The sequence below is a fragment of the Podarcis melisellensis genome (genome assembly GCF_964234715.1).
Source record: "Podarcis melisellensis genome assembly, chromosome: W".
In the NCBI taxonomy this organism is placed as follows: Eukaryota; Metazoa; Chordata; class Lepidosauria; order Squamata; family Lacertidae; genus Podarcis; species Podarcis melisellensis.
In genome coordinates, this window is record NC_138535.1 from 25,701,118 (window position 1) to 25,714,612 (window position 13,495).

The following is a 13,495-nucleotide window of genomic DNA, read 5'->3' on the forward strand; positions in this document are numbered from 1 at the left end:
CCCTTTGGTGTCTCCCAGGGAGGGGAAAGATTCAGACAGAAATCTATTTACATCCTTTATTTCTGTCTCTTTACATCAGTACAGAGAAACATGTCTGCACTCCACAGCAGTAAGAATAAACTCCACCCATGCACTTCCAGTACGGGTCATCTGACACACACACTGAGCTAACATCCGGTGCTCAGTACAGAATGGACTGCCCCTTTGTTCCCATGGCAACAGTCAGAAACATCCTGTTTGGCTTTCCAGCCACAAGCAGCTGACTGAGCTGCTAGAGCCTTTGCTTGCTGCAGCTTTGGTGCTTTATGGTAACATACTCCCCCTAAAGTATCAATGCATGCTGCGAGCAAAGCGTCATCCAGAGAAGAAAACAAACAGTTGTTATACTTATAACATTCCCCTGTTGTTTCAGTTCCACCCTTGGAACTACCCACCACTGGTTTTACCAATGTACCTCTCTGGTTGTGTGACTTCCAAGGAATGAGTGCTTCTGCATTACCTTGGTTAACAACTTTCTGTTGTGCCTTTGTCTCTGACTCAGACACAGCTTCAATTTGTCCTTGGTCGTTTACAACAGCAACACATGCAATAGCTAGGTTGGCAAATTCCTTTGAATACCTCTTGGGTGGTACACCCTTCGTTGCTCTCTCAGACCTACGTAAGAGTTGCTGCTCTTCTTTGCTTTCTGGTTCAACCTTTGAACTCTCTGGAGAACCAGTACTAAGCTTAATCAGTGGTTCATCCTCCTCTTCTGAGGGTCTTGTCATTATGTGAGATTTCCTCTCAATGACTGTGTCAACTGAGCTCCCTGAGCTATCGCTGTCATCATCAGTACTACTGAACTCAATAAGATCAAACTCATCATCATCATCATCATCAGAATCATCTGCAGTGAGAAATGTGTGATCAATCACTCTCTCCTGTTCAGGAGCACTCTCTAGAAATTTTGTGAGAATCACCTGACCAGATTCAGACAAAATTACTCTGTAGAGACCCTTTTCATAACCCACAAAAATGCCTCTGGCATTCTTTACCCCACCTGGAGTTTCTGTTCTCACATGAGACCCAAAAACCTTGAAATGGGCAACTGAAGGTTTTCTATGGAACAGTTTCTCAAACGGAGAACATCCCAACTCTTTTGAAACCTTTCTCAACCACGGGTGCAGAATGCCGCAGCGAGACTCCTTACGGGGTCTTCGGTTAGAGATCACATTCATCCGGTGCTATACCAGCTGCACTGGCTCCCGGTGGAGTACAGGATCAGGTTTAAGGTGCTGGTTTTAACCTTCAAAGCCCTATACGGCCTAGGGCCCTCGTACCTACGGGACCGCCTCTCCTGGTATGCCCCACAGAGGAACTTACGGTCTTCAAACAAAAACACCTTGAAGGTCCCAGGCCACAGAGAGGTTAGGCTGGCCTCAACTAGAGCCAGGGCCTTTTCGGCTGCGGCTCCAACCTGGTGGAATGCTCTGTCACAAGAGACAAGGGCCCTGCAGGACTTGACATCTTTCCGTAGGGCCTGCAAGACAGAGCTGTTCCGCCAGGCCTTTGGTTAGGGCGCAGCCTGACTCCCTCCTTTGGCAACCTTTACAAAACTTTATGGCTGCCATCAATCTTGATTTTAATTAATTTTTATAATGTTTTTATAATGTCGCACTATTTTGGTGTTGTTAGCCGCCCTGAGCCCGGCTTCGGCTGGGGAGGGCGGGATATAAATAAAATTTATTATTATTATTATTATTATTATTATTATTATTATTATTATTATTATTATTATAACAAAATGACATTAGCGACTCCGCCCAGAATTCATTTGGCAGATGCGAACTAAGCAATTGCGCATGCATTCCCTTTTGCAATTCTTTGTTCACCCTAACACAGACACATCTTTTCCAAGATTCTTCGGAACTAGCAATTTTGTGTCTTATCCCTTTCTTCTTCAGGAACCTCTGGAAATCCTGTGAAAGAAAAATTGGCATCTTATCTGTGCAAAGACAATCTATGTCAGCATCATGCATATTTTTAACTTTGTCACAAAACTCTTTAAACCTTTCTAAGGCTTTTTTAGGTCTCTTCAAAACATAAATCCAGACATAATTTGAGAAAGAATCCACACACACAAGGTAGTATTTTGCATTGCCTCTAGATGGTGCTAGAGGACCAATCACATCAGCATACACCCGCTGAAATTCTCTGTCGACCCTCGAGGTCACCTTCTTGGTGTTCTTCTTGGTCAGACCTGCAAAAGAGATCATGTTAGAATCACAAGAATTACATTCCATGTAATCACTTTGATCAAAAGTCAACAAATATAGTCCATCTTTCTCTTTGGCAGAAAGATACAACTCTCCATCTTTGTAGATCTCGCAGTTCTCATCATCATAGGACAGTTTTAGTCCCTTCTTGGCAATCTGCGAAACGCTGAGCAGATTGAACTTCAACTCTGGAACCAAGTAAACATCGCTTATAGTCAAGTTCAGACTTTCAAGGTACACAGTTCCAATCCCCGTCGCTTCCAACTTCTGACCGTTGGCTTGTTGCACAGCGAAGCTTTGCTTCTTAAACATCGAAAATAGCTGTCTGTTCGGGGACATATGAACCGTGGCGCCCGTGTCTATGACAAAAGCGTTCTCCACTTTTGGCGTGGTTCCTTTCGACATCAAAGCCTTTGCAGTCTTTGCCTTTGGGATGGTATGACCTTTGCCTGACGCCTCAGACTTTGTAGAGCTCGCCTTGGCTCCTTTGTGCTGACGTGGCTTCTTGCAGTACCGCTGAAGATGCCCAGTCTGGCCACAATTGTAACATCGGACAACGTTTAAAGCTACAGCATTTTCTCCAGTAGCAACAGCAGTGGGGGCGTTAGAACTCCGTTCTTCCCTCCCCCTGTCCTTGACCTCCAGGGCAGCAAGTCTGTAATGTTCATTCAGAACCACAGCAAAGACCCTCTCCGAAGTTAACTGCGCCGCCGGTAGCGAACCAAGCTGACTGGCAACGGATTTGTAAGTCCGATTCAGGCTGTTTATCACCATGAAGCAAAACACTTCCTCCTGCAGACGGAAATTACGTTCCACCATCTGTTGACGCAGATATTTCATTTCCGTCAGGTGCGCTTGAACATCTCCATCAGGCGCAAGCCTCAGATTGGTCAGCTTCTCAAAATACAGCAACGCTGAAGAACCTGCATCTCTCTGATGTGTCCTTCTCAGCGTGTCCCAAACCTCTTTCGCGTGCTCTAAATCCTGAATATGCACAAGCTGCGAGTCTGACACACACAGAATTATAGCCGTTCTGGCCTTCACATTCTGTGACTCCCAAGCACGTGTTGGTGCTGCAGGGATGGGGTTCTCAATCACCTGAAACAGTCTCTGATTCTGCCACAGGGCCTTCATCTTAATAGACCAAGATGCATAATTGTCATTGGTCAGGAGGGGTGGAGAAGGCAAGCCTCCGCCCTTCTTAGCATCCATTTTTGAGTCCTTGCATTAACTCTCAAACACAAGCCTCTAAAATCCAAAAGCTTGTTTGTTTGCACTCTTGTGCACCTGGCAGCTCTTAACGCTAGCTGCTTTGGAAAGTCCCTTTCCAAAGGGACTTCATGAGAGCCTAGTCACAACAAACTTTGTTTTTGCCTCTCTGAGGCATAGCCTGACTGTCCAGCCCTCTCGAGTAACTTTCCACTTGACTGGCGGGCGTTGCTTAGCAACAGTGCATTCCTTCCCTTGTACAGGAAACCACAAGAATCTCTGGAATGCAAGCCTCTTCCCACTCGGAGCTGTTTTTCCCAAACGCTGCTCCCCGTGAAGCAGAGAATAACTCAATCTGTGTTCACTCTTTTAAGCCCGAAAATCTCATACCTTGGGCTCCGTGGCTTTGGCTGTCAGCTTCTTCTGGTCAGCTTCTGGCTGCAGAGGATCAGCTTTCTCACCTCAGGCTTCCATGGAGGGATGAAAACAGCAGCTCTGCTACTCTTTTTGCAGACTTCCATGGATTGAGGAAACCAGCAACCGGCATCTGCTACCACTGTTGGAATTCTGCCTGGGTCAGAGGAATGTGCCGCAACGTAGCCACCGGCAGATATTCCTTGTCGACCTCCCCGCTGCGCCACTCTGCTGATAAGCAGGCGAGGTCTCGGCAATTCATCTCAGATGTGTGAGAGGAACACACCGTTCTTCCTCTCTCCCCTTTGGTGTCCCCCAGGGAGGGGAAAGATTCAGACAGAAATCTATTTACATCCTTTATTTCTGTCTCTTTACATCAGTACAGAGAAACATGTCTGCACTCCACAGCAGTAAGAATAAACTCCACCCATGTACTTCCAGTACGGGTCATCTGACACACACACTGAGCTAACATCCGGTGCTCAGTACAGAATGGACTGCCCCTTTGTTCTCATGGCAACAGTCACAAACATCCTGTTTGGCTTTCCAGCCACAAGCAGCTGACTGAGCTGCTAGAGCCTTTGCTTGCTGCAGCTTTGGTGCTTTATGGTAACACACAGGACCTCCGCTTGGCACGCCTACGCTGCGCAGAAAGCTTCCGCGCAGAGACTAGGCGGACTTGGAGTCAAGGAATTTTTATGTTGGAAGAAATTCAGGAAACGCCCACTGACGGATTCTGCCAGTGACTGAGACAGTCGCGTTGTAAGGGCTGTCAAGCCAGGGAAAGGTTTAGCCATACAACCAGCTTGGAGCAGTTTGTGGCTTACGCACAAGCAACCCCAATTCCCATTACAATAAGGTATGGGGAAAATACAAAAGATATTTGGAACAGAAAACCCCAAGATGGAACTCTCCACTAGAAGCAATCGCTGTTAAAAAAAGGAACAACATCAAAGAGAACTGGATAACGTATAACACAATATTAAGGGGGGAGGAGGAGGGCCAACTAATATTGATAAGTTATGAGAAAATAAAAGATCACTTTTCTAGTTGGCTAGATTACGTCCAGGTGAATGAAGTGTTCAGACAGGATAAGCAGATAGGTTTTGAAAAGGAGCCTTCAAGATTTGATAGAGAACTACTGAATAGTAAAACCAAAATAATCGCAAAAATCTATAGACTTCTTTTAGACTACAAAGTAATGGATGAGGAGATTAAGGCTTCAATGATAAAGTGGGCCCAAGATGTGGGCCGTCCAATTATGCTAAAAGATGGGGAAAACGGATGGAATGTAAATTTCAAATTTACAGCCAGCTATAATATAAGAGAGAACATGATGAAAATGGCTCCTTCCAGATAGAGAGCCAGAATCAGAGAATCAGAATCAGAGTCAGAACCAGATCTTCGGTAAAGATGTGGTCTGGTCTTAGCGCAACTGCTCCTCCCACCCGCGATAACAGAGATTGGGTGTTCCAATACATCCCCCCGTAGGGAACCTGCCCCAGCCATTCTGTTGGCTGAGGCCCCCTCCCAGGCAGCCCTGACCCTTTCCCCTTAAAAAGCAAAATACAAACTATACAATATCCTAAAAAAATAGTAAAAGAAAAACAAAGCAAGAAACAATTATGCTAAACTTAAAATAATCCCCGCCCCAACTAAACATTTGTCCCACCCCAGAAAGAAAATAACAACAACAACAACAAACCACCGTTTGTGGTGCAACAGAGACACAGCCAGAGACAGAGCGAGACCCTGAATCAGTGCCATAACCAAGCCCTCATTCAGAACCAGAGCCTGAAAAAGAGCCACAGCCCGAACCAGAGCAACAGCCACAGCCACAGCCTAGAGCCACAGCCTGAGTCTACAACAGTACTTGATACAGTGCCGGAGCTGGAGCCAGAGCCAGAGACACAGCCAGAGCCAGAGCAAAACCCTAATTCAGAACCAGAGCCTGAAAAAGAGCCAGACCCTGAAATATAGCTGGGTCAGAGGCAGAGGAAGAGCCATCATGAGACCCTGAATCAGAGTCAGAACCAGATCTTCATTCAGAACCAGACCCTGAAAGAGAGCCAGAGCCACAGCCAGAGCCACAGTCTGAGTCTGAAATAGTGCTTGATAGAGTGCTGGATCCTGAAACAGAAACACTGTCTGAAACTGAGCCTGACGCTTAAACGTAGCCAGGGGCAGAGGTTCAGCAACTTCTACCGGAAGTTCATCAGGAACTTTGCCCACTTGACAGCGCCTATCACAGATTGTCTCAGTAGCAAAAAGAAGTTCGTCTGGACAGAAATTGCCCAGCAATCCTTCGAAAGGCTGAAGAAAGCGTTCGCTTCGGAAGAGCAGCTCCTGCACGTGGATCTGCAGAAGCCAATGAGGCTGGAGACCGACGCGTCAGACCGGGCCATCGGAGCGGTACTGTTGCAGCCGGGGCCCCAGCAGAGCTGGAGGCCGTGCGCCTTTTTCTCGAGGAAGCTGAGCAAGTCGGAGCAAAACTACACGGTGTATGACCGCGAACTGCTTGCAATTTATGCAGCATTTCGACGATGGAGACATCTGCTAATAGGGGCGCAGCACGAGATCCAGGTGTGTACGGATCACAAGAACTTGGAATACTGGAGGACTGCGCGAGTACTCAACCAGAGACAGATTTGATGGGCACAGGAGTTCTCCAAGTTTTTCTTCGAGATCCGGTACGTGCCGGGGGAGGAGAACGTAAGAGCAGATGCTCTCTCCCGGAAGCCGGAGTACATGGAAGGAGAGAGACCGCCGGAAGTCAGACACGTGTTCCCCGAGAACCGATGGGTGTGGGGGGGGGAGTGTTGGTTGGGAAACGAGAACTAGCCGGGCTTACTAGAAACGACGAATTCGCTCAAACAAAAATCAGGGAACTCCGGAACGGAAGGGAAAACCAGGGAGGGTTTGAGGAAAAGGAAGGGGTACTGTACTACAAGGGAGCGCTGTACGTACCGGGGGAGACCTTGAGGGGAAGGGTACTCAAACAACTCCACGACAACCCAACAGCGGGACATTTTGGTCAACACAAAACCATGTTGCTTGTCACCAGGCAGTTCTGGTGGCCAAGGGTAAGGGAAGATGTACGGGAATATGTACGGGGGTGCGACCGCTGCCAGAGGGCAAAGGGGGAGAGGGCTGCACCCGCAGGGTTACTGGAACCCTTACCCACGCCGGGAAGACCCTGGGAGGTGGTATCCATAGATTTTATGACAGATTTGCCCAAATCAAGGGGGAAGACAGCAGTCATGGTAGTAGTCGATCTGCTAACAAAAATGTGCCATTTCATAGCTTGCTCGCATGCGGTAACGGCAGAGGAAACAGCCAGGTTGTTTGTAGATCACATCTTCAGGCTGCATGGGGCTCCCTCGAGGGTCATCTCGGATCGCGGGAAACAATTTACTTCCTGGTTCTGGAGGAAGCTCATGGGCTTGCTACAGGTCGAGGTGGGCTTCCACGGGAATGAGCCTGTTCATGGCCAATTATGGGTGTCACCCCAGGGCCTTCCCGGGGAGGGGGGAGGAAGGGGGGAGCGTACCTGCGGCAGAGCAGTTTGTGGAAGAAATGGAGGCCTTGCACCAGCAACTTAAGATGAACTTGGAACGGGCCAAGGAAATTTACAAGAGGCAGGCAGACAAGCACCGTCGGGAAGGGGAGACCATAAGGGTGGGAGACTGGGTGTGGTTGTCAACCCAAGGGTTACCCTTGTAGGGGGGGTGTAAGAAGTTGCAGCCAAGGCGGCTGGGACGTTTTGAGGTAACACAGCAGGTGAACCCCGTGGCATTCAAGCTCAAGTTGCCTGACAGCATGAAAATACACCCGGTGTTCCATAGGTCCCTACTCTCACCGTACAGGGACGGGCGGGAATTCCCGGGGCGAGAGGGAGAAGTCACCACACACCCGCAGGTAGAGGAGAGGGAACACCACAACCAAGCCACGGAAATACTCGATTCAAGATGGTGAGGGCGCCAGGTGGAGTACTTGGTAGCTTGGGAGGGAGAACCCGAGTCAGAAAACACGTGGGTTCCAGCGGAGGCTATCAATGATGGGTATCTTGCGGAGGAGTTCCACAGCCTGTTCCCAGATAAACCTAAACCACTAGCGAGATTCTGGGAGGAGCAATTTGGAACCACAGATGATGAAGAGGATTTTGTGGGTTTTCCTGCCTCCGAAGAGGAGGGAGGAGAGGCGTCAGAGGAATCGGACTGGGAGGGCCACCCGGCGGGAAGAGATCGGAGCAGGTGGGAAGCGGAGTTTGAATCATCAGGGGATGGCGACAGCTCCTTCCAGGGATTCCCCGCAACGTCGGCTGAGGAAAAGGACGTAGTTGGGTCAAAAGGTCCTGCCGGGGGTGGAGGGGGTCCTGGGGAGGGTGGATGTCAGTGAACTGACATCGGAGCCAGAAGTGGAGGCAGGGCTCCCAAGCGCAACCCCATATAACCATTAAACACAATATTAAGGGGGGAGGAGGAGGGTCAACTAATATTGATAAGTTATGAGAAAATAAAAGATAACTTTTCTAGTAGGCTAGATTACTTCCAGGTGAATGAAGTGTTCAGACAGGATAAGCAGATAGGTTTTGAAAAGGAGCCTTCAAGATTTGAAAGAGAACTACTGAATAGTAAAACCAAAATAATCGCAAGAATGTATAGACTTCTTTTAGACTACGAAGTAATCTAAGAGCAGAGTCAGAGTGAGACCATGAGCCTGAGCCAGAGCCAGAGCCAGAGCCAGAGCCAGAAATAGGGCTTGATACAGAATCAGAATCAGAATCAGGGCCAGGGCCAGATACAGGGCTTGATACAGGGCCAGGGCCAGATACAGGGCTTGATACAGGGCCGGAGCGCAAAACATAGCTGCAGCCACAGCCTAGAGCCGCAGCCTGAGTCTGCAACAGTACTTGATACAGTGCCGGAGCTGGAGCTGGAGCCAGAGCCAGAGACACAGCCAGAGCCAGAACAAAACCCTAATTCAGAACCAGAGCCTGAAAGAGAGCCAGACCCTGAAACAGTGCTTGATAGAGTGCCAGAGCCTGAAACAGAGGCAGAGGCAGATACAGGGCTTGAAACAGCGTCGGAGACTGAGACAAAGCCTAATAAAGAGCAGAAGCCTGAGCCTGAGCCTGAAACAGTGCTTGATACAGTGCCAGAGCCTGAAACAGAACCAGAGCCACAGCTACAGCCATAGCGCCACAGCCTGAGTCTGCAACAGTGGTTGATACAGCGCCAGAGCCTGAAACAGAGACACAGCCTGAAACAGAACCTGAGCCTGGTTATTAGCATGGCAATTAAAGAAGAGAGAGGCAGAAAGGCTTATAAATAGAGTTAAGTGCGAAGGCAAAATAATAAACAACCCTAAAGAAATAGAGAAACGATTTCTCGAATTATTTAGAGAAGAAGGAAAGAAATGAAACAACAGAAGAAGTTAAACAACATTTAGAACAGAACTGTCTTCCGAAACTTACTAAAGAACAAAAAGAACTGTTGAATGCCCCTATTCAGTGGCGTAGCGTGGGGGTGCAGGGGGGGCCGGCCGCACCGGGCACAACACCTGGGGGTTAGGGTTAGGGGGCGCAAATCCACGGGTTAGGGGGCGCAAATTACTTGCCTTGCCCCGGGTGCTGACAACTCACGCTACGCCACTGCCCCTATTACATCGTACGAAATTTGAAACCACAGATGATGAAGAGGATTTTGTGGGTTTTCCTGCCTCCGAAGAGGAGGGAGGAGAGGCGTCAGAGGAATCGGACTGGGAGGGCCACCCCGCGGGAAGAGATCAGAGCGGGTGGGAAGCGGAGTTTGATTCCTCAGGGGACGGCGACAGCTCCTTCCGGGGATTCCCCGCATCGTCGGCTGAGGAAAAGGACGTAGTTGGGTCAAAAGGTCGGGCCGGGGGTGGAGGGGGTTCTGGGGGGGTGGATGTCAGTGAACTGACATCGGAGCCAGAAGTGGAGGCAGGGCTCCCAAGCGATGCCGGAGAAGGGACAAGCAGGGAGAGAGGGGACTCAGCAGCTGGGGAAGGAAATCAGTGTAACACCAGGGATAAAGGGGGGCGGATGGGGGAATCGGAGAGAGGGCTCCAGGACTCTTCGCTGGAGACCAGCGGGGAGAGCACAGGTGTAGGAATGAAAATCACGGGAGACGAGTAGCAGGTGTCATGTGAGAGGCGTCTGCCGGGAAGTCCCGGGAACTCTCTTTTATTGAATATCACAAAACATTGCCACAGGTGTACTTGTGGTTGATTGGTTGATACAAACACAAAGAAACTCATTGCCTATTGGTTAATGCAAATGCAAGGTGGGAATTACATGTGGGGGTGGGAATTACATGTGAACATTAATCACTGGTAGATTAAAGGCTGGGAAACAAGGTTGGGACTAGACAAGCATGAAACCTCCTAATTAATTATAACTAAAGATTAATATAGCATAAAACAATTACTAATGATTGATCATAACATATAACAATCGAGTTCCGTAGATGTGGTCAGCTATGCACTGAGAAAAGGTCATCATGATCTTAAGATGAACTGGGCAAGGAGGGAATGTCTTGGTGTTTGGAACAGGTTCGTACAGTGTGTGCAGAAACAGAGAAAAGCTTATGAGTGAGACTTCCCAGAATGCAAGAGAAAAGAAGCAATGCTTCCCATAGCAAGACTTCCCATAAGGCCACAGTTATGTATCCCTATAATGCAACAGTTATGTGCAGAGGGAATGATCTTATGTGCAGAAGGAAAACTTCCCATTATCTCCCCCTTTCTTTTTCTTATATGCGAGGCGTTCTGGGTAAATAAGGCAAAAATATTTCGGGATTAGTGGTGTGCCAGCGAATGCCCAAAATAAATTCGCCAGGGAGGATGGGACAAAAAATACTACAAGATACGTGGTTTGCCAACGCATGCTCGAAATAAATCTGCCCATATCTCCCCTTTGGTTTACTGTTGGTGTTGCCATTTCGCAAAATAAGCAGCAAGGATTTTATTGGGTGGCTGAGGGGGAGAGAGAAATCGAGAGAAAAGACTTATGAGGCCAGGAATGCATTGGAGGAAGCAGCATAGTAGAATCAATATACAAATTATGACAATAGCATATTGAAAGAGATTACGAAGCCAAGTAAGGTTTGGCAGCCAAGCAGTAAGCCACTGGGTGAAAGAATCCCAGAAAGCAGGAAAACCAACATCCTGTTTGATGTGATGTGTGAGATTTTGCAAATGAGAGATTTGTTTTTGAATAGCCTTAGAATTGTCAGTGATATTAAAGCAGCACATGTTTTCCACTTGTTCGCATCCGTAATGATGGAGCATCAATAGATAATCGATAGCAGCGCGGTTCTGCAGGACGCCATGCTGGAGTTCACTCTGCTCTTTATTCAAAAGATGAAGGGCTTGTGATGTAAAGTTCAGAGCCTTTGCTGCGGAGCAAGCTAAAGAGTTAATGTTCCTGCTATTCCGGACAGCCAGTCCAGGGACTCCTAGAAGAGATACAGCTAGAGAAATATATTCAGATCTGCTAGGGAGAGAGACAGAATCATCGCAATTATTATTCAATTCTATAGCGCGTCGATATCAAGAGCGGGATAAATGATGCTTCTTGGGTAAAATAATAGACATACGGCTTAAGCAGCAGGGCGTGCCATGACTGATGTTTGCAGGAATGTAATTAAATGTGAAGCCTGGACACGACCAAAACCAGCCGTCAGGCAGCTCTGTGTATTTATATATATATGAAATATTTACATAATCAGAGCAATTGAAATTAGCCTCGCCCATTTTTACACTGTTGGTTTTTGTGCAGTTCACCATACGGGCACAAATAACATTAAAGGAAGCCACGTATGGGGTCATGGAATTGGCTGCGTGGAGAAATGATGCAAAACTTTAACAGCAGCTGCCAGCTCAGAATGCTGGGCAAACTTCTGTGGAAGAATGTAGAGGCTGTGCCATTTATCATTTTGTAGCCATGCAATGACCCCCCTGGAGGGGGCTCCATTAGTAAACACAGTAAGGGCATCCAACGGGACAGAGCTACTGCGCTATGCTTAAATTCACTTTGGTTGGCTGCCAAATTTGGATTGGCTCCGGCAAGCAAGGACATGGCATGGCTCAGATCGTACTTAGGACGGTTAATGATTGACTGCAAAGCCTTCTTACAGTCAGTGTTTGCATTTTCAAAAGCCAATTTTTTCATCAGTTCATTCTGGGCTGTAGTATTATCAACCTGCCTGGTGACTGCTTCTTTCAATCTATCTATAAATTGATGGTAGGGCTCTGAATGTTGTCGTTTAATATTAACAAAAGAGCTAATAGGGAAAGCAGAAGGCAATTCCCCAGCCCACACAGATTCCTCCTCTAAGGACAGAATTCCTTTCTGCCTAGCCAGGGAAAGTGAGGTGCGCACAGCTCCTGTAGGAGAGCACGAAGGGGTTGTGGCAGGCAAAGCAGGCAAAGGAGGAAGGGCAGGGGTGGATGGGTTTGTGGGCTGAGGTGTAGGGAGGGGTTGGCAAGGCTGCAATGGAGGCAAAAGCTTAGGATAAGGAGGGGGGGGATTGTCTGCAACAGCCAGAAGGGCAGGAGCCGAAGGAGACGCCTGGGGTCCTAATTTAGCAACGGCAGCTGCACATTTCTGCCAGGTGAGCAAACAATGAATTGGAGCCCTCGGTTCTGCAAAGAGGGTCTTCCCGATCTTTTGCCAAGTCTCTACCTCCAAGGACCCACTTTCAGGGTAGGAGGGGCATTGGCAAGCAATCTCCAAAAGCAATTGTTCCATTTCTTTTAAAGAAATTTGAACACCCACCACCCGCTGTCTAACTAAAGAAAGCAATTCTCTAGCATGCATTTTCTGGAATTTAGTCAATTCCCCCCCCATACTCACGAAGTAGCGCGCTGAGACTTTTCCAGTCGAGTGAAGTACAGGTGCTAGGCTGCGTAAGGGATCTGGCACGTCGGGGTCACCAGATGTAGGAATGAAAATCACGGGAGACGAGTAGCAGGTGTCATGTGAGAGGCGTCTGCCGGGAAGTCCCGGGAACTCTCTTTTATTGAATATCACAAAACATTGCCACAGGTGTACTTGTGGTTGATTGGTTGATACAAACACAAAGAAACTCATTGCCTATTGGTTAATGCAAATGCAAGGCGGGAATTACATGTGGGGGTGGGAATTACATGTGAACATTAATCACTGGTAGATTAAAGGCTGGGAAACAAGGTTGGGACTAGACAAGCATGAAACCTCCTAATTAATTATAACTAAAGATTAATATAGCATAAAACAATTACTAATGATTGATCATAACATATAACAATCGAGTTCCGTAGATGTGGTCAGCTATGCACTGAGAACAGGTCATCATGATCTTAAGATGAACTGGGCAAGGAGGGAATGTCTTGGTGTTTGGAACAGGTTCGTACAGTGTGTGCAGAAACAGAGAAAAGCTTATGAATGAGACTTCCCAGAATGCAAGAGAAAAGAAGCAATGCTTCCCATAGCAAGACTTCCCATAAGGCCACAGTTATGTATCCCTATAATGCAACAGTTATGTGCAGAGGGAATGATCTTATGTGCAGAAGGAAAACTTCCCTTTACACAGGTCCTCCGCTATCCACAC

At 47.8% G+C, this 13,495-nt stretch overlaps 1 pseudogene across 1 annotated transcript in view; it reads right to left on the reverse strand.

Annotated features, from left to right (window-relative positions):
* Positions 1-12,654, reverse strand: part of LOC309361276 — a 195,788-nt pseudogene extending 183,134 nt beyond the window's left edge. The window contains exon 1 of the transcript in view: positions 12,589-12,654. The product of the transcript in view is annotated as an uncharacterized misc_RNA (transcript). The remainder of the gene's footprint in view (positions 1-12,588) is intronic.
* Positions 12,655-13,495: the final 841 nt, after the last annotated feature.